Source organism: Balaenoptera borealis (assembly GCF_965194805.1).
Source record: "Balaenoptera borealis genome assembly, chromosome: 17".
NCBI lineage: Eukaryota > Metazoa > Chordata > Mammalia > Artiodactyla > Balaenopteridae > Balaenoptera > Balaenoptera borealis.
Window position 1 is genome coordinate 22,096,442 of NC_138876.1, and position 27,440 is coordinate 22,123,881.

The window sequence follows — 27,440 nt, forward strand, 5'->3', positions numbered from 1 at the left end:
GGAATGGAAACAACTAAGCCCAACATAAACGTGGAGAGATGGGGGGTATAGTTTCACAGGCTACTGGTGGCGTTGGTAGTGCTGTGTGCATGTAAGAGCACAGTTTAGTGTTCAGGTGGTTGACTGTTTCTTTCCTGTGTCTTTTCAGTTTTTCGTTGTAATTCTCAAAGGCTCCAACCCCCTTTCTTTACTTCCTTTGTATAACACCTGGCTTTATACCACATGCAGAGAAGAACTGGTGAATGCTTGTGGGGATCATAATGAAATTGCTAATCTGTACCTTGGGGAGAATTTACAATATTAGCCTTCTCTGGGAAATGTTCTCCTTGAAGTATTTTATTTATTTAACTAGAAAAATGAAATAAGCACTAGATGAATCTGCTGGTCAAGTTTGGGGGGAATTGTTAAAACATAAATGTTTCAATTTTTACTAGCCTATGGTTTTAAAACAAAGTCACAATTACTTTTAATGATCAAGTGAGTCCTTACTAGTCCAAAGAGTCTGTGGTCAGAGTGTTTCCCAGTTATTTTTAGGGGTCCCCATAGGGTTGGCCCATATGTCCTCGTAAACCAGTCTGTCAGCTGTAGTTATCACTTGGTTCCTGCTTATTTTTTATTTTCCCTCCTGCTCTAACTTGTATTTATCTACAACCACTGTCTGCCAAGCCCTTGTGTGAAGTGTCATGGACTTGGCGACAGTAAAATGTATTAGGAAAAACCAGGAAAAGTCATCTGAAGAAGAATGAGAGTCTTAACCTATCAGATTTATTTTTTTTAATTAAACTATTTTAATATGATTCGCATGTATTTCTAAGAAATAATTCAGTGAGGTCTTGTGTACCCTTCACCTAGTTCCCCTCAGTGGTAACATCTTGCAAAACTATAGTACATTATCACAACCAAGATATTGATAGTGATACAGTCAAAACAGAGAACATTTCTGTCACCACCGATATCTCCTATGTTGCCCTTTTATAACCACATTCACTCCCTCCTGTCCCCACCAGCTTCTGAACTCCTAGCAACCATTAATCTGCTGTCCATTTCTGTAATTTTTTTTCATATCATGAATGACATATAAATGGAAACATTTAGTACATAACCTTTTGAGACTGGCCTTTTTCACTCAGTACACTTCTCAGGAGATACATCCAGGTTGTTGTATGTGTCAATATTTTGTTCCTTTTTATTGCTGTATAGTATTCCATGGCATGAATATACTATGGTTTAACTGTTCACCATTGAAGAATATCTGGGTTGTTTCTAAATCTGAGCTAGTACAGATAAGGCTGCTGTGAAATTTGTGTACAGGTTTTTGTGTGTACATAGTTTTCATTGTTTTGGGATAAGTGCTAAGGAGCACAACAGCTGGGTTATATTATAGTTACATGTTTTATTCTTTAAGAAACTATTTTCCAGGGCTTCCCTGGTGGTGCAGTGGTTGAGAATCCACCTGCCAATGCAGGGGACATGGGTTCGAGCCCTGGTCTGGGAAGATCCCACATGCCACGGAGCAACTGGGCCCATGAGCCACAACTACTGAGCCTGCGCATCTGGAGCCTGTGCTCCACAACAAGAGAGGCCACGATAGTGAGAGGCCTGTGCACCGCGATGAAGAGTGGCCCCCGCTCGCCGCAACTAGACAAAGTCCTCGCACAGAAACGAAGACCCAACGCAGCCAAAAATAAATAAATAAATAAATAAATAATACATCTAAGACATTTGGTTTAAAAAAAAAAAAGAAACTATTTTCCAGAGTAGCTTTTTCACTGAGTATAGGATTCTGGGACAATAGTTCTTTTAATTCATCAGTTGAAAATTTTTTGGTGACTTCCTTTTGGTCTCCAGGGCTTCTAATGAGAAATTTGCTGTTGTTAGATTCCTCTCCCCCTCCAATTATTGGTAAGGTATTTCTCTTTCCTTGCTTTTAAGATTTATTCTTTGTTTTTAGTTTTCATAAATTTGACTATGATGTGTCTTGATGTGAATTTATTGGGATTTATCCTGTTTAAGATTCACTTAGCTTCTTGAATTTGTAGATTTGTGTCTTTTTGCCATATTTGGGGAGTTTTCAGCCATTATTTCTTTGAGTTGTTTTTAGCCCTGCCCTCTTTCTCATTTTCTTCTGGGTCTCTGATGACGTAAATGTTACATCTTTTGTTATAGTCCCACAGTTCCTTCAGACTCTGTTAATTTTTTTCAGTCTATCTTCTCTGTTTTTCAGATTGGGTAATTTCTGTCTTCTAATTCAGTGATTATTATCTTTATCTCTTCCATTCTGCTCTTGAGTTCATCTATTCAGTTTTTGATTTTGGTTCTTATAATTTTCAGTACTTAAACTTCCATTTGGTTTTATTCATATCAACTGTTTCTTTGCTGAGATCTTCCAGTTTTTATCTGTTTCAAGTTTACGAGTATAACTCGTTTTAATGTGCTTTGCTTTATTGTGCTTTTCAGATATTGTGTTTTTTACAAATTGAAGGTTTGTGGCAACCCTGGGTTAAGAAAGTCTATCAGTGCCATTTTTCCAACAACATTTGCTCACTTTGTGTCTCTGTGTCACATTTTTGTGATCTTCACAATGTTTCAAACATTTTTGTTATTATTATATTTGTTATGGTGATCTGTAGTCAGTAATTTTTGATGTTACTACTACGACTTGCTGAAGGCTTGGATGAGTGTTAGCATTTTTTAGCAAGAAAATTTTTTAAATTAAGGTATATACATTTTTTAGACACAACACTATTGCACACTTAATAGACTACAGTATAGTGTGAGTAGAACTTTTATATGCACTGGGAAACCAAAAAATTCATATGACTCACTTCGTTGCAGTTGTCTGAAGATTAACACACAATATCTTTGAGGTATGCCTGTATTCATAATTGTGCATTGAAGCCTTTCTATGATGGCTCCTTTAAAAATCTTTTCCAGATAATTCTAACATCCCTATTACCTCAGTGTTGGCATCTATTGATTGTCTTTTTTCGTTCCATTTGAGATATTCCTGATTATTAATACGATGTGTGATCCTTGGTTGAAATCTGGACGTTTTGGGTATTATACGACTCTGAATCTTATTTAAACCTTCTGTTTTAACTGGCTTATTTTGACTCTGCTCAGCAGGGGAAGAGGGAGGAGGTGCCACCTCTTTCCTGCAATGTGAGGGTAGAAGTCCAGGTTCTCCACTGGCCTCCATTGACACTTGAGCAGGGACAGGGAATCTCCTGGGTACTACTGAAAGGGATTGGGAGTTCCTGCTGCACACTAGACCTCCATGATAACTCCCTGGCTGGCAAAAGTCAGAGTACTTCATGATTACTTGCCACATGGTTTCCACTGACACCACTGGGCAGGGGGCAGGCAGTGCCCTCATTACCACTGGGTGGTGGTGAAAGTCCTGATTCTACTAGTTGTCCTGTGACATCACTCCAATGCGGAAGGGGCAGGGTGCCTCCTTGCTCTCAGGTGGGGGTGGAAGCTGAGACTCTCTGCTAGGCCTTTGCTGGCTTGGGTGGGGATGTGGGCACAGTTTTCTTTTTACCCCCTGTGGTGTTCGGCAGAAGTAGAGAGACTATTGTCTAAAAGTTACATGTTTTTTCTAGGCAGCCCCTTTCTGGTCCTTTGCCTAGAGAGACAACTGGCTTTGTTGAGACTTGCTTGCTTTTTTTTTTATAAATTTTCTGCACTTGTTGGTATTTCTGGATTGTTAGCTTCTTCAGTTGCAAATCTGGATATGTGAGGCAAAAAGAAAGCATAGGGAGCTCACTACTATGTAATTCCAAAGCCCCTAGCTACTCTGCCTACTTCTGTCTTTCACTGTCTTACTAAGTTATTTTTATGTATAATGTTCTATGGTTGTTATTCATATTCACAGGAGGATTGGGGAAAATATGCCTACTCTAGATAAAAAATTTAGCAAATTGTTCATTCAACCCATTGATCTTTGGTGAATGGGCTTTTGGCTGATTGATGTTTGCTGAGTGGCCCTAGGACTGTTATATCAATATATATGAAGCTCTACCAGGGAAAACTGGATGGAAAAGTTTGTAAGCATATTGGAGCTGTGCTCTGATATCCTTTGGATAATTCTTCTTGAGTGGCCATAGGAAACTATAAAAGCATAGTTGCACTCCCTTTTGCGAGAGCACTGGAATCACAGCTAACTGCTGAACAATCATCAACAGGAAGACACTGGAACTCACCAAAAAAGATACCCCATATCCAAAGACAAAGGAGAAGCCACAGTGAGACGGTAGGAGGGGCGCAATCACAATAAAATCAAATCCCATAACTGCTGGGTGGGTGACTCACAAACTGGAGAAAAATTATACCACACAAGTCCACCTACTGGAGTGAAGGTTCTGAGCCCCACGTCAGGCTTCCCAAGCTGGGGGTTTGCCAACGGGAGGAGGAATTCCCAGAGAATCAGACTTTGAAGAAGGCTAGCAGGATTTGACTGCAGGACTTCAACAGGTCTGGGGGAAACAGAGACTCCACTCTTGGAGGGCACACACGAAGTATGTGTGCATCAGGAACCAGGGGGAAGGAGCAGTGACCCCATAGGAGACTGAACCAGACCTACCTGCTAGTGTTGGAGGATCTCCTGCAGAGGCCGGGGTGGGGGGGGTGGCTGTGGCTCACCGCGGGGACAAGGACACTGACAGCAGAAGTTCTGGGAAGTACTCCTTGGCGTGAGCCCTCCCAGAGTCCGACATTAGCCCCAGCAAAGGGCCTGTAGGCTCCAGTGCTGGGTCACCTCAGGCCAAACAACCAACAGGGAAGGAAGTCAGCCCCACCCATCAGCACGCAAGCGGATTAAAGTTTTACTGAGCTCTGCCCAAAAGAGCAACACCCAGCTCTATCCACCACCAGTCCCTTTCATCAGGAAGCTTGCACAAGCCTCTTAGATAGCCTCATCCACCAGAGAGCGGCCAGCACAAGCAAGAAGAACTACAGTCCTGCAGCCTGTGGAATGAAAACCACATTCACAGAAAGATAGACAAAATGAAAAGGCAGAGGACTATGTACCAGATGAAGGAACAAGATAAAACCCCAGAAAAACAACTAAATGAAGTGGAGATAGGCAGCCTTCCAGAAAAAGAATTCAGAATAATGATAGTGAAGATGATCCAGGACCTTGGAAAAAGAATGGAGGCAAAGATTGAGAAGATGCAAGAAATGTTTAACAAAGACCTAGAAGAATTAAAGAACAAACACCTAGAAGAATGAAAGAACAAACAAACAGAGATGAACAATACAATAACTGAAATGAAAAATACACTAGAAGGAATCAATAGCGGAATAATTGAGGGAGAAGAACGGATAAGTGACCTGGAAGAAAGAATGGTCGAATTCACTGCCGCAGATAGAAAAAAGCATGAAAAGAATTGAAGACAATCTCAGAGACCTCTGGGACGACTTTAAAGGAACCAACATTCGCATTATAGGGGTCCAAGAAGGAGAAGAGAAAGAGAAAAGACCTGAGAAAATATTTGAAGAGATTATAGTCAAAAACTTCCCTAACGTGGGAAAGGAAATAACCACCTAAGTCCAGGAAGTGCACAGAGTCCCAGGCAGGATAAACCCAAGGAGAAACATGCCAAGACACATAGTAATCAAATTGACAAAAATTAAAGAGAAAGAAAAATTATTAAAAGCAACAAGGGAAAAATGACAACACACAAGGGAACTCCCATAAGGTTAACAGCTGATTTCTCAGCAGAAACTTTACAAGCCAGAAGGGAGTGGCTTGATATATTTAAAGTGTTGAAAGGGAAGAACCTACAGCCAACATTGCTCTATCGAGCAAGGATCTCATTCAGATTCAACAGGGAAATCAAAAACTTTACAGACAAGCAAAAGCTAAGAGAATTCAGCACCACCAAACCAGTTCTACACAAATGCTAAAGGAACTTCTCTAAGTGGGAAACACAAGAGAAGAAAAGGACGTACAAAAACAAACACAAAACAATTAAGAAAATGGTAATAGGAACATACGTATTGATAATTACCTTAAATATGAATGGATTAAATGCTCCAACCAAAAGACATAGGCTTGCTGAATGGATACAAAAAGAAGACCCATCTATATGCTGTCTACAAGAGACCCACTTCAGACCTAGGGACACATACAGACTGAAAGTGAGGGGGTGGAAAAAGATATTCCATGCAAACGGAAATCAAAAGAAAGCTGGAGTAGCAATACTCATAAATTAGACTTTAAAATAAAGAATATTACAAGAGACAAGGAGGGACACTACTTAATGATCAAGGGATCAATCCAAGAAGAAGATATAACAATTATAAATATATATGCACCCAACATAGGAGCACTTCAATACATAAGGCAAATGCTAACAGCTATAAAGGAGGAAATCGACAGTAACACAATAAGAGTGGGGGACTTTAACACCTCACTTACACCAATGGACAGATCATCCAGACAGAAAATTAATAAGGAAACACAAGCTTTAAATGACACAATAGACCAGATAGATTTAATTGATATTTATAGGACATTCCATCCAAAAACAGCAGACTTCACTTTCTTCTCAAGTGCACATGGAACATTCTCCAGGATAGATCACATCTTAGGTCACAAATCAAGCCTCAGTAAATTTAAGAAAATTGAAATCATATCAAGCATCTTTTCCAATCACAACACTATGAGATTAGAAATCAATTATAGGGGAAAAAATGTAAAAAACACAGACACATGGAGGTTAAACAATATGTTACTAAATAACCAAGAGATCACTGAAGAAATCAAAGAGGAAATCAAAAAATACCTAGAGACAAATGACAATGAAAACACGACCATGCAAAACCTACGGGATACAGCAAAAGCATTTCTAAAAGGAACATCTATAGCAATACAGTCCTACCTCAAGAAACAAGAAAAGTCTCAAATAAACAATCTAACTGTACACCTAAAGGACCTAGGGAAAGAAGAACAAAGAAAACCCAAAGTTAGTAGAAGGAAAGAAATCAGAAAGATCAGCACAGAAATAAATGAAATAGGAACAAAGAAAACAATAGCAAAGATCAATAAAACTAAAAGCTGGTTCTTTGAGAAGATTAACAAAATTGATAAACCTTTAACCAGACTCATTAAGAAAAAGAGGGAGAGGACTCAAATCAATAAAAAGAAGTTACAGTGGACACTGCAGAAATACAAAGCATCATAAGAGAATACTACAAGCATCTCTATGCCAATAAAATGGACAAACTGGAAGAAATGGAAAATTCTTAGAAATGTACAATCTTCCAAGACTGAACCAGAAGGAAATAGAAAATCTGAACAGACCAATCACAAGTAATGAAAATGAAACTGTGATTAAAAATCTTCCAACAAACCGAAGTCCAGGGCCAGGTGGCTTCACAGGTGAATTCTATCAAACATTTACAGAAGAGCTAACACCCATCCTTCTCAAGCTCTTCCAAAAAATTGCAGAGGAAGCAGCACTCCCAAACTCATTCTGTGAGGCCACCATTACCCTGATACCAAAACCAGACAAAGATACCACAAAAAAAGAAAATTAAAGACCAATATCACTGATGAATATAGATGCAAAAATCCTCAACAAGGGACTTCCCTGGTGGCACAGTGGTTAAGAATCCACCTGCCAATGCAGGGGACAGGGGTTCAATCCCTGGTCCGGGAAGATCCCACATGCCGCGGAGCAACTAAGCCCGTGCACGCCAACTACTGAGCCTGCCCTCTAGCACTCGCGAGCCACAACTACTAGGCCTACATGCCACAACTACTGAAGTCCACATGCCTAGAATTCGTGCTCCACAACAAGAGAAGCCACCACAATGAGAAGCCTGCACAACGCAACAAAGAGTAGCCCCTGCCTACCGCAACTAGAGAAAGCCCGCATGCAGCAACGAAGACCCAACACGGCCAAAAATAGATGAATGACTGAATGAATAAATAAATAAATTTATTTTAAAAAGTCCTCAACAAAATACTAGCAGACAGAATCAACAACACATTAAAAGCATCATACACCATGATCAAGTGGGATTTATCTCAGGGATGCAAGGATTCTTCAATATATGCAAATCAATCATTGTGATACACCATATTAACAAACTGAAGAATAAAAACCATATGATCATCTCAATAGATGCAGAAAAAGCTTTTGACAAAATTCAACACCCATTTATGATAAAAACGCTCCAGAAAGTGGGCATAGAGGGAACCTACCTCAACATAATAAAGGCCATGTACGACAAACCCACAGCAAACATCATTCTCAATGGTGAAAAACTGAAAGCATTTTCTCTAAGTCAGGAAGAAGGCAAGGATAGCCACTCTCACCACTCTTATTCAACATAGTTTTGGAAGTCCTAGCCATGGCATTCAGAGAAGAAAAGGAAATAAAACGAATACAAATTGGAAAAGAAGAAGTAAAACAGTCACTGTTTGCAGATGACATGATATTATGCATAGAGAATCCTAAAGATGCCACCAGAAAACTACTAGAGCTAATCATTGAATTTGGTAAAATTGCAGGATACAAAATTAACGCACAGAAATCTCTGGTGTTCCTATACACTAACAACGAAAGATCAGAAAGAAAATTTAAGGAAACAATCCCATTCACCATTGCAACAAAAAGAATAAAATACCTAGGAATATATCTACCTAAGGAGGTAAAAGACCTGTACTCAGAAAACTATAAGACACTGATGAAAGAAATCAAAGCTGACACTAACAGATGGAGAGATATACCATGTTCTTGGATTGGTAGAATCAACATTGTGAAAATAACTATACTACCCAAAGCAATTTACAGATTCAGTGCAATTCCTATCAAATTACCAATGGCATTTTTTACAGAGCTAGAACAAAAAATCTTAAAATTTGTATGGAGACACACAAGACCCCGAATAGCCAAAGCTATCTTGAGGGAAAAAAAACAGAGCTGGAGGAATCAGACTCCCTGACTTCAGACTACACTACAAAGCTACAGTAATCAAGACATTATGGGACTGGCACAAAAACAGAAATACAGATCAATGGAACAGGATAGAAAGCCCAGAGATAAACCCACGCACCTATGGTCAACTAATCTATGACAAAGGAGGCAAGGATATACAATGGAGAAAAGACAGTGTCTTCGATAAGTGGTGCTGGGAAAACCGGACAGCTACATGTAAAAGAATCAAATTAGAACACTCCCTAACACCGTACACAAAAATAAACTCAAAATGGATTAAAGAACTAACTGTAAGACCAGACACTATAAAACTCTTAGAGGAAAACATAGGAAGAACACTCTTGGACATAAATCACAGCAAGATCTTTTTTGACCCACCTCCTAGAGTAATGGAAATAAAAACAAAAATAAACAAATGGGACCTAATGAAACTTCAAAGCTTTTACACAGCAAAGGAAACCATAAACAAGATGAAAAGACAACCCTCAGAATGGGAGAAGATATCTGCAAACGAATCAACAGACAAAGGATTAATCTCCAAAATATATAAACAACTCATACAGCTCAATATAAAAAAAACAAATAACCCAATCCAAAAATGCACGGAAGACCTAAATAGACATTTCTCCAAAAAGACATACAGATGGCCAAGAGGCACATGAAAAGCTGCTCCACATCACTAATTATTAGAGAAATGTAAATCAAAACTACAATGAGGTATCCCCTCACTCTGGTTAGGATGGGCATCATCAGAAAATCTACAAACAACAAATGCTGGAGAGGGTGTGGAGAAAAGGGAACCGTCTTGCACTGTTGGTGGGAATGTAAATTGGTACAGCCACTATGGAGAACAGTATGGAGGTTCCTTAAAAAACTAAAAATAGAATTATCATATGACCCAGCAATCCCACTACTGGGCATATACCCAGAGAAAACCATAATTCAAAAAGACACATGCACCCCAGTGTTCATTGCAGCACTATTTATAATAGGCAGGTCATGGAAGCAACCTAAATGCCCATCGAGAGACGAATGGATAAAGAAAATATAGTCCATATATACAGTGGAATATTACTCAGCCATAAAAAAGAACGAAATTGGGTCATTTGTAGAGATGTGGATGGACCTAGGGAGTGTCATACAGAGTGAAGTAAGCCAGAAAGAGAAAAACAAATATCGTATATTAACGCATATATGTGGAATCTAGAAAATGGTACAGATGAACTGGTTTGCAAGGCAGAAATAGAGACACAGATGTAGAGAACAAACGTATAGACACCAAGCAGGGAAAGCATGGTGGGGGGTTGTTGGTGGTGGGATGAATTGGGAGATTGGGATTGACATATATACATTAATATGTATAAAATAGATAACTAATAAGAACCTGCTGTATAAAAAAATAAAATAAAATTCAAAAAAGAAAAGCATGGTAAGAACACTTAATATTTTTATAGCAATTTCTTGTTTAAAAATACTTTCTTAAATATCCCATATGAATATATGATTCATATTAAAATACACCAAGTATCTCTTTGTGAGCAATAACTACAGTTTAATAATTTAACAGTTTTAAGTGTAACTGATTAAGACAAACCATAGGTTCTTAGGTGGATCCTTGGGAATAAGAAGGGTTTACATAATTAATTAATGCTGAGTTACTAAAGGAAACTAAGTTACTGAGATTTCCTTTCAAGAGTAACCAAACCATTTGTGACCTTTCATTTTCAAAGGCTGCTACTACTTCATGTCCTGTCTATAGTAATGATTCAGAATCTTAGATTTTCCCTGTGATACCCGACAACTTCCTTGAATCGATTACATCATAGATTTCAAAGCAGTGACCTATCAACTACATTCAGGGCTCTGTTAGGAGTATTTCATACCATGGAATGTTAAAAATCTTTGAGAATACATTTAAATCAGTGGATTTTACATAATAACAATGATTTTTGTCTTATTCCGAAAAAATTGAGTAATCTAGAAATGATTGATCCACATTCCCTTGGCCAAAGGTAGTTTTGAATTGACATCTGACTAATTCCAGCTAGTCTCATTTGTGTTACCTGTCAGTTCTAAACGAATGAATTAATGTGAGTACTTTTCTTTTTAAAAAATAAATTTATTTATTTATTTTTGGCTGCATTGAGTCTTTGTTGCTGTGCGCGGGCTTTCTCTAGTTGCGGTGAGCGGGGTCTACTCTTCGTTGCGGTGTGCGGGCTTCTCATTGACGCGGCTTCTCTTGTTGCGGAGCGTGTGCTCTAGGCATGCGGGCTTCAGTAGTTGTGGCTTGTGGGCTCTAGAGTGCAGGCTCAGTAGTTGTGGCACACGGGCTTAGTTCCTCCGTGGCATGTGGTATCTTCCTGCACCAGTGCTTGAACCCATGTCCCCTGCATTGGCAGGCAGATTCTTAACCACTGTGCCAGCAGGGAAGTCCAGTTTGATTACTTTTCAAAGATTACTTTTGAGGTAGGCACATTCCTATACCTACAGTAATGTAAGAAAAGAATGTGCTGAGATATTCAGAATTGTATCCGAAGATGTTTTCTCATTTAAAATAAGTATATTACAATGTTTCAAGGCTTTCAGTGTAAGAACTAGAACCTGGAATTAATTTATCCTCTATTTAGTGGATCTCATAATTATTCAAATATTGTCTCATCTTTCTTAGTGCATTTTAAATTTCAGCTACATGCTTCAATGGACAATGTGTATAAGATAAGCTATGTTTCATTAAATGAGATTATAGATTAGATTCACATCATTGGAGAAATTAACATCTGTTGGCCATTATATGGTAAGCATTGTGCTAAGTGATTGTCAAAATCACCTCCTATTGTCTCCCCAAATAACCTAATTTTCACATTGGGTAGAAGGAGACTAATGAAAATTAAGTGATTTGTCCAAAATCCATGCACAGAAAACAGAGCAAATCTATTTTGGAAACCCATAAACTTCTTTTAAGCCTTGTCTTCTTTATTTCTCTTGATTTCCCCCTCCATTTTAGCTTACTTGTTTACAATTTTTCCTTTATCGGTACTGCACGCCAGTTATTCTTTTCCATGACACCATCTTTCATGAGTCAAGACTGTTTTTCTTAGAAGGCAAATTGTATAGTAAGAGTTGAGGATATTTTCTGACAGATCTTATATTACTTTTTTTCTACCATTGTTCTCCCAAAAACTCCCTATACATTTCATTCCTTAAAATCCTGTGAGTTTGAACATTTCTGTTCTCTCTGTCATCACTGCAGCATCTCAGAAAAGAATCTCATTCCATATGCTTTCAGGCGCTCAAGGAACCAAAACATGAAAACCTGGAATTTGTCATTACCCATTTGGCCTCTGGTCCCTCAAATCCAGTAGCTTGCCTCCAGGAGAGATCAGTCCTTGACTCTTTAAAAGAATCTCTTCTCTCTATTACGTATTTGGTTAATTGGAAAAGGCTGTTTTTTAGGTAAAAGATCCTGCTTCATTTGGATAGCAACCAAGTCAGCCATATGGGAAGGAAAATAATCTAGTGAGTTGCAAAATAAGAAATCATGGTCCATGTGTTCCCTCGGATGGCTTTCTATGGGATATGAGGCTCTATCTCTTTGAGTTTCAGTTTATAGCTCTTTAAATGGGGATATCCTTGGCTCTATTACTAAGATTTGAGAATATAATAAATATGCATATGATAACTAAATCTCTCTACCAGGAGAAGGAGCTCTTTTGGAGTTTTCCCCTTTCCTGACTACCAAGGAATATTAAATCAACTGATCTGACACTGTTCACAAAGTTAGGGATTTTGCCTCTTTTCATTTCATGCACTGGTCTATTTATGAACATGTTTTGAGGACTTTAAAAGTCTTGGATGATGGCCTTGCTGCAGAAACAAATTGGCCATCAAAAGTCAGTGTTTCCTGTATTTGCTCTCCTATTCCTATGGACTTGTCTTAGACTACACTCACTTGACCACAAAACACACTACTAAGAAATATGGCAGAGCCAATGACAGGGTAAGAATGAAGGTATCAGTCAAATTGGGAGTAAGAATTCTATTTATTTATGCATTTCTATGTAACTCTTTCTCTAGAGAACAAAACACCAGAGAAGAGCTATATATTCTCTGCCTAACACTGAGGCCTATGAAAGAGAATTGGGTCTGGAAGAACCTCTGGTATCAGCCCAGTTGACCAAGTGAACTATCCAATAGGTATTATGTGTTGTCAAGAAATCTTCTCCTTCCAAAAACTAAAAAAAAAAAAAAAAAGCCTTAGTCTTTCATAAGAAGTGGAGCAATGCTTGGTTGAGATTGCCAAGCAATGTATTGGCTAAATTGAGGACTCTGACATGTGTAAACAAATCAAGAGACTGATGAGGTGCAAAAAATGTTATTTCTCTCTGGAAACTACAGGAATCTTAAACTATTGTAGTTGTCATTCAAATACTGAAATTGTGTAGGTGCTTCAAAGTGGTAATGCCAATGAATTCATTCAAATTGTTTCCCTAGAATGATTCAACTTTAAGAAATGTCAGGGATTTCATACTCTCCAAAGTGGCCTATGTCAATTCATCTTGTTACTTATATGAAGGTCATATTCTTCTAAGTACAGTGTGAAATTCATTCCCCTGGAGAATGGGATAACCCTTTCTAGAATGATTTTAAGTAGGATCATGTCTAGAAGAAAGAGAGTTAATACACTTTTAGCTTTCCTGGGCCTTTGTATTTCTGTGAAACCCAGAGGAAAAACACCAGAGATGATGAGTGGACATGGGACACTGTGGTTTTGTGACAATTTTTTTTTTTTTTATCTCCACACATCTTCAGAGAATCTCCATCACTGTACTTAGGAATCGGACCAGAAAATAGACAAGGTTGAAAATGTCATCTGGAGAAACTGCCACACAGGAAGTATAGCTGAACCTCTACAAGAAGTATGGCTTCTTGTACCTCATTGGCAAAGGACCCATAAGTCTATGTGCATTTATTTCATGATCATGTTTCATAGTTGTTCTGGAGCTAATTACTTAGAAGTCTATCTTTGTTTATCATGCATAGGTTTGTTATTTTGCCAAAGTTCAAAATTTGGCCATAATTAGACCAATTAGTGAAAATGCATAAAAAGTTTGAATAAATTTGTTGGTTATGAAGTCGTAGCAAAAAGTATAATATTAGCCACAAAAAGAAAAAATATCTATGAAAAACTGAAAAGATTTTGTAGACTCTCTTGCACAGAACAGGGGTTGTATATTCTTTGGGTCCTCTTTCTTGTGTGGAGGCAGCCTTTGACCTATAGTCAAATTTTGTCAATTATTTGTACCTTTCATAATTCAGACAAATCGTTACTCTTTGCTGAGCCAGTAAACATCATCAACTTGTTCTCAATAATTTGTCAACACTGCAAGCAAAAGAGAACTTTGACTTCTCCCCTGAAGCATCTTTGACACAATCCAAGGAAATTCAACAGATTTGTTAGTGTACATGATAAAATTGCATAACATCTCAGTCACTTTTAAGGAAACCTCATTAATATACTTCTATTAAGTCACTTGTCCACATTTCCCCTTTTTCAAGAGGGGGAAGATACATAAGGAGATACAGAAAATGGGTTTCTGTACATTGATTCAGATATTGCTGTGAGATTACAGATACAACATGAATGCCACTGAGGGCTAGTTCCTTCTAATACTGGCCATTTTGCTGGCATGTGAGTGGCCACTGGAAGGGTTAATGAATAGCTGCAATTTGAAATATCACATTTATGTGATTTAATCACCTTTAAGTACCTGAAGAACAATTAAGAGATCTGGTCCATCTCTTGAGGTGTTTCATGTAATAAAACATTATGATAGACTTAGGGGTATTGGATTTTATAGTGTCTTTATACTAAACATACCACATCTGTCATCTCTAACTGATAAAGCTAATTACTCAGGTTATTTAAATGTGAAATAATGACCTAATGGAGCTTTACGCCTGATAATAGCCACGTAGAAGAGAAAAATATGAATAACAAGTTCCCTGTTCTATAGATAGATGATAAGCAAGACCACATCTTTAAGTTTTTAAAACTTTTAATAGAGCAACAACACTTTACTTGACTTTATCTCTTTTCTCTGGCATCATTACTTGGTTAGGGCAACATCCTGAACATGGGTTTGTGAGGTGAAGAAATTAACATGGAAAAATTTTGAAATTGCATCAGATTGATAAATTTAGCTCAAACAACTATGGAGTACAATATGAATATATTAGACCATCATTAGACATTAATTCAGTCTATGCTCATGTGGATATAACAAAACTAGTATCCTCACATAATGGTAGCAAGATGGTATGACTTTTGGAAGGTAACTTGGAAATATGTGTTTGCACCCAACTAATTCCACTGCTGGGATATTATCTTAAGAAAATAGTTCAAAATATGCGAGAAAAAGCTGTACCTACTAATATATGCATAGCATCATTATTATATACTAGTAAGTAATTGGAAATAAATTAAATGTCCAACAATAAGGTAGCTGATATTACAGCATGTTACCTAGCTATTAAAGTCATAATTATGGAGTCTATTTATCAACATGAAAAATGCTTATGTCATTTTCTCAAAAAAGACATAGAGATGGCCAACAGGCACATGAAAAGATGCACAGCATTGCTAATTATCAGAGAAATGCAAATCAAAACCACGAGGTCACCTCACACTGGTCAGAATGGCTATCATCAAAAAGTCTGCAAATAATAAATGCTGGAGAGGGTGTGGAGAAAAGGAAACTCTACTACACTGTTGGCAGAAGTGTAAATTGGTACAGCCACTATGGAAAACAGTATGGAGGTTCCTTAAAAGCTAAAAATAGAGCTACCATATGATTCAGCAACCCTGCTCCCGGGCATATATCTGGAAAAGATGAAAACTCTAATTTGAAAAGATACATGCACCCCAATGTTCATGGCAGCACTATTTACAATAGGCAAGACATGGAAACAACCTATGTGTCCATCAACAGATGAATGGATAAAGAAGATGTATTTATATATGTGTGTGTGTGTGTGTGTGTGTGTGTGTGTGTGTGTGTGTGTGTGTGATGGGATATTAGCCATAAAAAAGAATGAAATAATGCCATATGCAACAACATGGATGCACCTAGAGACTATCATACTAAGTGAAGTTAAGGCAGAGAAAGACAAATATTATATCACTTATATGTGGAATCTAATAAATAATACAAATGAAGCTATTTACAAAACAGAAACAGACTCACAGACATAGAAGACAAACTTATGGTTACCAAAGGGAAAAGGGAGGTAGGGAAGGGATAAATGAGGAGTATGGGATTAGCAGATATACCCTACGATATATAAAATAGGTAAGCAACAAGGACTTACTGTATAGCACAGGGACCAATATTTAATGTATTGTAATAACCTGTAATGGAAAATAATGTGAAAAAATATAACTGAATCACTTTGCTATATACGTGAAACTAACACAATATTATAACTCAACTATACTTCAATAAAAAATGCTTATGTCATAATGTTAAGTGAAAAAATTTATAGAAAACTACATACATACTATTATTATAAATTTTATATGCTTATTATTTACATTGTTTAAAATATTTGAAACAGAGTTACAACTAAGTTAAATTTATGCACAAGAAAACAAATCTGAAGGAAACACGTAATTGTGTGTTTGGGGGTGATTGTCCAATTTTTATCATTTGTAATGTGTTTTAATTACCTTTATAATACAAATTATAATTAAAAAATAAATCCTACTGCATATAATAACTTCACTCCCAATCCATAGGGAGAAACTTAGATAGAGGAAATTATAGAGCTATGAGAAGAAGAAAATTAAAGAAGGTCAAGTTGAAAGTTAATGACAAAGTGGTGGATGAAGAAATACATAAGGATGAGGAGAGCATTTTGGTGGGATGTTAGACAAATATGAACAGGTACCTAGATGGCTTTGAAATTCACTGCAGATAACTGAAATCTGGTGATCAGTTAAATGGGGAAATTAAAAAAAAAAAAGCAGCTAAAATATATGGTGGAAGCATGATGTGCAAAAAAAAAATCAGCAACATGGCAAATGGAGAGATGAGGGACAACAAATTACCTGAGTTGCATTCAGCTGCTTGAACAATCTCACAACATCATCTATGAATTTTGGTGAGTGCTGAGTAGCGAGGAGGGTTATCGACACTAAGGACTTGGATTAAAGCCAGAAATTGTCCCAAGGGAACTTGGCTGAGCAGGAGCCTATTCAAAGAATTGAAGATAGAAGGCTATTTAAGCAAGCTGTAAAATGCTGAGCTGAATTGGTGGCCACTTGTGAAAGGAACATTCATATTACACCATTCTAACTTTGAGAGAGGAATAGTATCCAAAAAATTGCCAGATAACTTTGGGTTGACCTTGGCAGGAAACAGAACAATGATTGCAATAAAACTTGTGGTTTTTGAGAATTCATATCATGTTTTAGTTGGTCTGGGGTTTTAAGCTTTCATTTATCTGTCACATGTATCCACATATTATTAATAAGTAATACACATGTATTTACATATGCATATAGAGGGATATGTTTGTTGAAAAGGTCAGTTGATATAGAAAAGGTCAGTTGATATAAGAATAAATGTTGCATTCTGAAGGGGAATCATTTGGTCATCTGATGAACTCCGTGCCCAGATAGTATGAGTGTTTTATTGTATTATACTGGCTTTTCATGTCTCTGTACTGGCAAACTCAAAAGTAGTCTTATCCTTGCCTCCATTTTCTTACCGTACACTTGCTGTTAACTGCTCTTTAATTCCCTGGAATTTGGATTCCATTTTCCCTGCTTCATCAGTGTTTTTAAAAATATCCATTACTTACAAATAGCCACTGGCCTTTCCTTTGTTCCTTTACTTTTTTCCCCTACATTCACAAGCCTTTGGCTTTGTTTAGTACCAGTTGACTTTTTCTTCCAGTTGGATAAAAATAGCTAACAGCTAGTGACCATTTACTCTGTGCCAGAGACTGCACTAAAAGCATCATTAGATGCTACTTTTGAGTTCTCTCCCAGCTGAAGTTAGAGCAAGGGGTCGGGGGAGTTACCTTGATTCACTTCCTTCTTGAAATCAATTGCAGGTATAGTTCCCTAAGGTGAAAAAAGAACAGAGGAGCTTGTTTTCAAAAAGAAAGTCGTTTCAATTAAGTACAGTGGATATACTCTTTACTGTAGAACCACATTTGGAAATTATATGAGGAAGGAGCGTCTTTACAAAGGAGATGCTTTTGACTGTTTGAAGCATTTGTCTCTGTTTCTTTCCCAGCTCAGTGTTAAGTGAACTTTTGGTCATCTGACAAAGGAAGATTTTGGCCCAAGTTATCCAGTTATCTGTCCACACTGGTAATATTAAACAAGGAGTTATCCTTGTGTTGTGTTGACCTGAGTAAAAAAATATTTTCAAAAATGCCACAAAGAGTCCTTGCTATTCCATTGATATAGGGAAATTTATTATAAGACTGTAAATATCATAAATATGGAAGGTTTGAAAGTTATAAGAAAAAGAGGTTTCTTTGTAACCACTTCAGTGAGTTCAAAGTTTGAATTGAAGAAAGTAAAGGCAGAAAAGATGAAATGATATTCCAACCAAAGGCACATTCCAGGATGATTTTATTCATTTATTTTTTTGGCCGCACCGTGCAGCTTGTGTAGTCTTAGTTCTCTGACCAGTGATCGAAGCCGGGCTCCCTGCAGTGGAAATGTGCAGTCCTAACCACTGGACTGCCAGGGAAGTCCCCTCCAGGGTGATTTTTAACTCAGCCTCTCAGCCCTCCCTTGCCTCCCAGTTTTTGCATTCTCTCTCTTCTTTTTTCCTTTTTTCTTTCCCCCTCCTTCCTTCCTTTTCCTTGTATTTAGAAACCCCTGTTGAAGTCAGGACATAGCTAGGGTGCTGTGACAATGGCCAGAAAGAGACAACAGAGGTGCTGTTTCTATTCAAACCTTCTCTATCTTTTCTCATCCTCCCTTCCTGCAAGCATCACCTGTTAACTATGGAGAAGACACACACACACACACACACACACACACACACACACACACACGCACACACACACACAGAACCTTATTCTATGCCAGAGCAAACCTCCTGAAAATTGCTGCCAAGTGGCCACCGCCACCAAGAGATTGCAGAATTTCTGGCATGAGGCAGAATCGATGACTGAGGCCAAGTGATTGTTGCTGAACTTACCTGTGTTGAAAGGTCAGCTTTGTGGTGCGAAGGCTGGGCACAGTCAGTGAGGCAAATTGGATTGTGAATGAAGGCCCTGAGGCATGTTCTGCACTTTGCAACTGGTCTGGCAGGCTCCTCCACCTCCCGAGTCCGCCAAGGGCATGGGAAACACCTGGGCAGCGACAGAGGCATGTCAGGCAGCTCCGCCAAGGTACAGTCTCATCTGCCTTTGTTCTGCACACAAAACCTACATAATGCCCACATTCTTAGCAGGTGATTTTCCAGTACCCTGTGTCCTGATGAGAAAGCCCTACATCTTTGCAGGAGACATTTACTTCAACACTTCAACTCGAAGATCACATATTATTTGAGTGGATTCTGTACCGATTTGTAACTTAAGTATAAATGTTATCAATTTGAGAACATACTAATGAGTCACAGGACAGCTTCGACCTTGTTTTGTGTACAAATTGGTGTGTGTGTGTGTGAGATAGTGGGTTCATGGATTTAAAAAAAAGAACCATGGATTATCAAAAGAATACACCAATAATATTATGTAACCGTTGACCATCTTAAATAATTATTTAACTATTGACCATTCTTGTCCCTCTATTCTTGCAAATGAAAAATGGATAAAAGAAAAAAATACTATCTAATTTATGAGAGTCAGAGGCATGGGTGACATAGCAACTTCTTTTATTTATTAAAATGGAAGTCATCAGAGGGAAACTTTTTCAACTTCCTGTGACTGACTCAGTGCCCAAGGAGCCACCCTTTCCCCCTTCCCACTTGCTGCTATGAAAGATGAATCTACTCTCTTCCTTCCATCATCTAAGCCTAATCCCTCCACCTTTCTTCAAGATCACGTACACTTTTGCCTCTTCAGGAACCATGTTCTACTGCACGATTCCTCTTCTTGAAATTTCAACGAACTTCTTCCCTTCAGTATTTAAATGTGATTGAGCCTTTCTCAACTTTTAGGAAAACCTCTCTCAATTCCACTGTGCCCTTCAGTTCACTGTCAAACTCATTGGAATGCTTATACCTGCCATTTTGACTACTTCACTTCCCATTCTGTCCTCAGCGCACTGGAGTCTGGTGTCCACCATGACCATAAGACTGAAATTGCTCTTCCTAATGAGTTTGGGGTGACCCCCAATCCAGCCAGGCACTTTAAATTCTTATTTGATCATTCAGCACCACTTAATCTTATTGACTGTTTGCTCCATCTGAGGTAATTCTTCCCTTGGTGTCTGTGACACCACACTTTTGCTGGTGTTTTCTGACTCTCTCAAGAAACCCATCCTTCACGGTCTTTGTTGCATTTAGAAAAGTAATTCAGGCTGATTCTCAAAGATCCAGTGTAATTGTTTTAATTTTGTTTTCATAATAAAAGGTTGAAATATTATTAGTGCATATCTATGGGATGCTAGTAAACTTTTGATTATCAATTTTAAAGCTATCTTATTACTACCATTACTTTATAGTGGTGGACCTAGGAGGGTCCATCACTTGACTCCAAGTCTACTCTTGTCCCTCTTTTTTCCCAGGAAATTCTGAATGTATCCTCAGCACTGTTGTTTTTGTCTTAATGGGATTCTTCATGGAACCATCACAGGATCACCCTAATTTCATCTAAAGCGATTGTAACAGCATCAGTATGAAGTATTCATGTTATTATCAGCTTACATTTATTGAGCACCTGCTATGTGCCATGTATTTCACATTTCTTATTATCTCAACCCCCTTCTGGTAAAAGATATACTATAGAAATAACAATTAACAACTAATCATTCTAGTCCTTATGACACATCTGCTGAGTTAGGTATTCTTATCTCCCAACATCAGATTATCAAAGGCAGGACTCACACCAGGCCCCCCTAACACCCCCAACCCATGTTCTTTCCACTGTACATACTTACATTCTTTGCTATAGCCAGTGTCCTTGTTCACAACACTGCAGTTCAAGATTGTCTAAATAGTTAAATGATGGCTTCTAAATAATCGTGTGACTTAAACTGTGAGAGATGAAATCAACATTGAAGCCCTCAGACTCCAACCTTTTTTGGAGTCACCAGAACTATTTCTCAGATTTCTTTTCTTTAGATTTTCTTCCCCCCTGGATTGGTTGTTGGTTGTTGAGTTTGACATGTCTTGGGACACCATCCAGTGCATCTCAAAAAATTACTGTAAAAAGACAGCACACATTCTGATTGTCACGTGAGGGCTTGAAATGGAAGTGAGATAGAAAGAAATAATGCAAGGAACCTGCAAGAGAATAGGTAGAACAAATTGGCTGTGTCAACTATAATTGGCTGGGGGAGGGCGAGTGATTTTGCCTCTCTCCTCTCAGCGGATATTTGGTAAAGTCTGGAGACACTTTTGGTTGTTACAGATTGAGGAGTGGGCACTGCTACTGGCAACTAGTAGGAAGGGGCTGGGGATACTGCCAAACGTTGTAAAATGCACAGAACAATTCTAACCTCCCTCTCTGGACAAAGAATTTTCATGCTCAAAATGCCAACAGTGCAGAGGTTGAAGAAACCCTGCTGTAAAGAAAGAAGGGAAAAGGGAGACAAAGGTGACTTGGCGATTCTGAGTCTCTGTGACTACAGACATGAAGATGTCATCGAGAGCAATTAGAAGCCCAGAAGTTTTGCTGAATTATTGGATAAGGGGATGAATCATTTCAACCAACTTGAGCTTGAGGTTCATGTGAGAGACACAGCTGGCGGAACCAGTAGGCAGAAACGTTGTTAAACTGAAGTGAGTGGGAGAGGAAATGTGGAAATAGAAGTAATTCACCTTGGAGTGATGGTTCAGACCGCAAAAGTAGTTGAAATGTTCAAAGACATGTGGGAAAAGAAGAGTAAAGACATATTACTGGTACTTTAGAAACATAAATCCTTCACATAAATAGTGAATTTTTAAGTGATATACAGTAAGGATTATTCCTGCTCTGCCCATCTGTTTCAACATGAGGAATCAAACTTTGAATACCAACCTTTCTAAAATAAAGGTTCCTGGAGAGATTTAATTTTACTTACAACAGTTTGCTTTTTTTTAAACCTTAACACCACTCTTTTCTATTTGAAATAGAGGTTATCAAATTTAGTATTTATTTTTGCTTAGGGTTTACAAGTTAAGATTATAACGTGTCAGTGGTGAGAGGGATTGAAGTTATTTTTGCTGTAACACAAGATCAGAAAAAAGGATGTCCGTAAAGAGAGGTGTAGTCAGGACTTTTCAGTGTTCCTGCTTTCTGGCTCGTTTTCAAAACGCTTAATAGTTTCAGCTTATAATTGCTAAACATGGAAACATTGAGACACCACACCCTTGTGTTAACTTATAATGAATAGTGGCTTCAGCACAAACATATTTTTGTCAAGGCACCTGGAGACAACCAGCCACACCTGTCATGTTATTAATCAGCCACCATCTCTGGCTGCCTAGTCTTCCTTTGGAGAAGTTGTTGGGGAGCAGGGTCCTAAGCAACCTGCAGCTGACTTATTTTAATGAGCAGGCTAAGGATCACTCTATTGCGTCCCTTCCTCCCTCCAAAGCAAGACCCATAATCATATTAAGCAGTTCTTATTTATGCATTCTTCATTTATCTGACCCTAGAAAACTCCTAGGTTGTTTGGAAATGTTGCTAATGAAGAATCAAATGTTGGCAGCTGGGATGCCCAGGGATTCTGCAGAAGGATGTGTTGGCAATAAATGGGCCCTGCGAGGCCTTCAGGTGCAATGAGATTTGGAGTTTCCCAGATTGGAGGAACCAGTTTGGTTCTTCTTAGCTCCCTTGTAAAAATTTCTTGACTTTATTGCTTGTGCCTTGTGAGTGTTCATGGCTTCATCTGCTCTGTCTTTTGAATAATATTTACAGTTTTGCTATCTGTGGCCTTAAAAATAATCTTCACCTTATTATTCAAAGAGATGTCTCATCATGCTGAATAACGCATGACCCACACATGCTAAGAATAAACTGAATGGAGCCATGGAATCTTCTACCCATGTAACTGGAAATGCATGGCATGAAAAACTGGAACCCAGCTGCAATGCTGTCTGCAGAGATGGCTCTTCATGTAGGTGGAGGAAGCCACCTACTCATCATTCATTAGAGGGGTCTGGAAATACCTGTGTGGAAATTTCTCCCTCAGGCCTGCCATTATATCTGAAATTCTCACCATTAGAGTGAATTCTTTGTCTAAGAGATCATTTCAGTAAGAGCACCTGTAAAATGCATAGAAATATCCTGCGAGGGTAGGAACACTGAATTCAGTTGAAGCCTATTTTTAGTTTAACATAGATAGGCTTTTCTTATTTTCTAATTTTGCCACTTTTTTTTAGAACGTAGAGCCTTGACAAAATAGAAGTTAGGACAATAGTTGATCCAGGTAAGAAATCAGCAATGTTTAGGCCTAATGGGCATTGGTAAGGGAGCCCATTGTAGTGGTGGGAGTGGGTAAAAGTGGAAAAAGTTGCCTTTGGAGCAGGAGAGCTGTCTCTTTGGGACACTGTCTTTAGAGACCTGTCCCTGGAGACACTACTACGGGTCACTTCTAATAATAGCGACATAAATAATGAATCAATAACAATAGTTCCAAATATTCTTCACTGGGTTCTGGGACCTCAACAACAGTCTTCACATTCGTTATGTCATTTAATTCTCACAACAACTGCAGATACATAAACAGGCTCAGAAAGGGTAAAACCTACCCAGGTGTAAAGTTAATAAGTGGGGGATTTGGGACTTGAAATGAGGTGGTCTGATTCCAAACTCATGATATTAACCACTATTCATTTAGCCTCTTTACTATCTTTTCCCCTTGATTTCCCCCCCTCTTGTCACCTCTTCAAATCTATGCTGCAGCCATATGCCATTCTCCTTGTCTAGAATGTCTTAACTCTCTTTTATACCTGTTGGGAGTCTTTTCTTTTTAAGGATCAGGTGAAATGGTGAAATACCTTCTAAAATTTTTTTTTAATGTATGAAAAAGTTATTTTACTGTATTCGTATTGCAAATAACTAGGGAGGTATAGCTCTATTCCCTGCCAGATTGTGAGACAGTTGAGGCAGGGATGCTTTGTAATGTTGGTAGCACAGAGTCTAACTTTGTCATTGAACACAGGAGACAATCAATAGACATTTATTGAATAAGTAAATTTGGTCATAGGTGTCCTATAAAATCGAGGAGTAAGCAATCTTCATCCTAAAGTTACCGACAAAAGATTAAGTTATGTCTATTGGAATCAGTTTTAGAGGGCAGGAAGTAACCTAGTACTTTTAGAAATAATTTTTTTTTTTTATTAACTAAAATTTTCATTACTTGTCCAGACAATTTTTATCAAGGTCACTAATCTTCTTGTGATTGGATAACTGAATCATTTTACTGTATGTCCTCAAGTGACATAAGAATGGAAAAAACTATGTATACATATATATATATGTATTTATATATAAATATACATTTGTTTTAATACATATATATGATGTATATTTTATAAATATATCATTTTTTTTGTTTCTATCTTTGAGGGCCTGTAATTGTGAAACTTCTGCCAAAGGGGAACATGCCATAATGCAAGCACCATATGAATGAGAAAAACAAAATACTTGCCAATTTATTTTTCAAGATATGTATGAATAAATGATATAAATGGATGTGAGAAGATGACATGTATCCTACAGGTAGAAAAACCGTATGGATAACTTTAAGAGAGGTGCTGTAAGTGTGGGAAACATATCACGTATGTCCCTGGAGACAATGTGAAACATCAGAGAAACACGTGGTCACTTTTTGTGGTTCTGGAAACCCAGAGATGTGTGTGCATTTCTCCATTTTTAAGTTGTGTGTGTTTGTGTGTGTGTGTGTGTGTGTGTGTGTACATACTTCAGTTATCCCAAGCTCCTTAAAAAGTGTATACAAGATGACTATGTCCCTCCACCTATTTCTACATTTTTAAACAAGAAATTATGCTGTTTTAAATTTCTCAAAATTAAATATAAATTGGAAATGTAAAATACTTCTGATATGGTGAAAAATTTACTGGGGGGGGAAGAGGTCATCTTGTCCTTGAAAATTTCCCCTTCCTTTTAGCCTGGGAGTGCATTTTAGTAACTTTGTTAAACCAAGTCAGTCAAACTGTGAGTGTGTGTGTGTGTATGTGTAAGTGTATCTCACTTTGCCCTTTCTTACTTAAGAATCAAAAGCAGTTGGTATCTCCATGGAAGGCTTGGGATCTGAACACCGACATTCTGCATTCCTATAGACTATCTTCTGGTTTTAGATGGAACATCACCCATCCACCACTCATTCACCCCACGCACAAAAAATTGAGAACCAACTACTTGTCATGCATATTGCCAGGCTGTGGGTGCAGATGAGAATGTGCCCTAGACTTGGTCTTGGAGACTTCATAGTCTGGTGGGATAGGCATATTGTAAATGAAAAAAAATCACAAACAAATATTCCAAGAAGTATTCTGTTTGCAGATCTGGTGCTATTTTAACCTTAGATTCTAGGTGAAGGGTTTACCTGAAGCATTTGCCCAAGAAGAACCACTTAGTACTGATCACTGTGTATCGTACAATTCTTGGTTGAGTGTGTGAGGACTCTTTATGTGTTAAAAGCAGGTAGCACCAGCCATGGGGCTTTATGGCTCATACCTCAGTTTTGGCCACTCTTCATGAATCAATCAAGAGTCATGCCAGGGGGGTCTCTTGTCCCAAGTGACATCTGTGTCAGTTGAAGAGCCTTTTTTTCTGATGAGATATTAGACTGGAAGTAGCACCAGATAGTGTTAGAAGTGCTTAGAAACCATTTCACATGGTATCTAAAGATAAAGCATTTAGAAGTCCTAGTTTTGCATCACTGTATGCACAGAGGGGAGATAAGTTGCTTTGTCCCTTTCATTCCATTTATCTGCTCTAATTTATAGGGCATTATTGCTTAATGATTATGCAGACAGCCTTGAAGCTAGGTGCTCCATGTTCAGCACTTAGCTCCATCACTTACTAGCTGTGTGACTTCAGGCAAGTTATTAAACCAATGTCCATTTCCTTAGCTGTAAATATAAAATAACAACACCTGATAATAAGATTATTGGATGGATTTAATTAATTAACACATGCAAAGCAATTAGAACAGTGCCTGGCACACAGGCAGTGCCATTATTACATTACCAGGTTTTTATGGCATTTACTTCTGCTGGGGCCCAAAAAGGCATCAGATTCCTTCTCGATATAGCACTCCAGACAGCCCCTATCACCAGATTGGAGCAGCATGTGAGGTGAAATTAGTTTGTCATCTTTATTCTATCAATATATAGTCATAAAATATCTTTGTTTCTACTGTCATGAGAGAAGTCCTTTGAAAACCAGCTTTAAGAAGCCTTGTAGGACGTTGCTCTCTTAATCTTTCAACTGGTCCTTTTTTTTGAAAGGCACATCATAACTCAAAGGTATTGTCCCCCACAGAAGTATTTGCATTTTAACAAACTTACTAAAAATATAAATGTCTTCAGAATCCTTAGGTATAACTTTCTGATGGTGAATTTCCAGGCATCGTGTTATGTAGTGAGAGAGCTTGGATCTCCCATGATGAGCTGAAATGCTCAGGGGACCTGAAGTGAACCCAGTTTAGTTGCATCCCCTGTCTATCTGCAGGAGCAAATCTTCTCTCCAGAAAAGTTTCCCCAATTCTCAGTTAAGGACTATAGGACTCCTGCAATTAAGATCAAGCAGTAATCTCACAAAGATCCTTAAATGTATGAGGAACTAGCCACTCTGACTTAGAGTTCTAGGACCAACAGATGATAGAGTTAGAACCTTGAGATATTTGCACTTTTCAGATATAGAATATACATACAGAATATTATATAAAATGTTACATGTGGCAACTCTACCTGTAATGATTAAAGATGTAAAGGGTACAAAAAGTTTACCAATTAAAAAATGTATTAGGAAAGAACAAGTAAAAATGAAAAAGGAAAAATTCTAAATATGAAAAACATTGTTGAGATGATGATGAAATGAAACTCAAAAGATTGTTAGGTAGCATATTAGAACCAAGGCTAGAAAGTAAAGGTCTAACACAGAGAATGGAAGAGGGGTACTATCTAAAGAGATAATGGGACCTCCTTGGTAGTGCAGTGGTTAAGAATCTGCCTGCCAATGCAGGGGACACGGGTTCAAGCCCTGGTCTGGGAAGATCCCACATGCCGCAGAGCAACTAAACCCAAGTGCCACAACTACTGAGCCGGAGCTCTAGAGCCCACGCGC

The 27,440-nt window shown here is 38.1% G+C and overlaps 1 long non-coding RNA gene across 1 annotated transcript in view; it reads right to left on the bottom strand.

Annotated features, from left to right (window-relative positions):
• The window catches only part of LOC309615184, a 30,745-nt gene extending 16,304 nt beyond the window's left edge, over window positions 1-14,441 (bottom strand). The window contains exon 1 of the long non-coding RNA XR_014236602.1: window positions 4,586-14,441. This is a non-coding gene — a long non-coding RNA (uncharacterized lncRNA). The remainder of the gene's footprint in view (window positions 1-4,585) is intronic.
• Window positions 14,442-27,440: the final 12,999 nt, after the last annotated feature.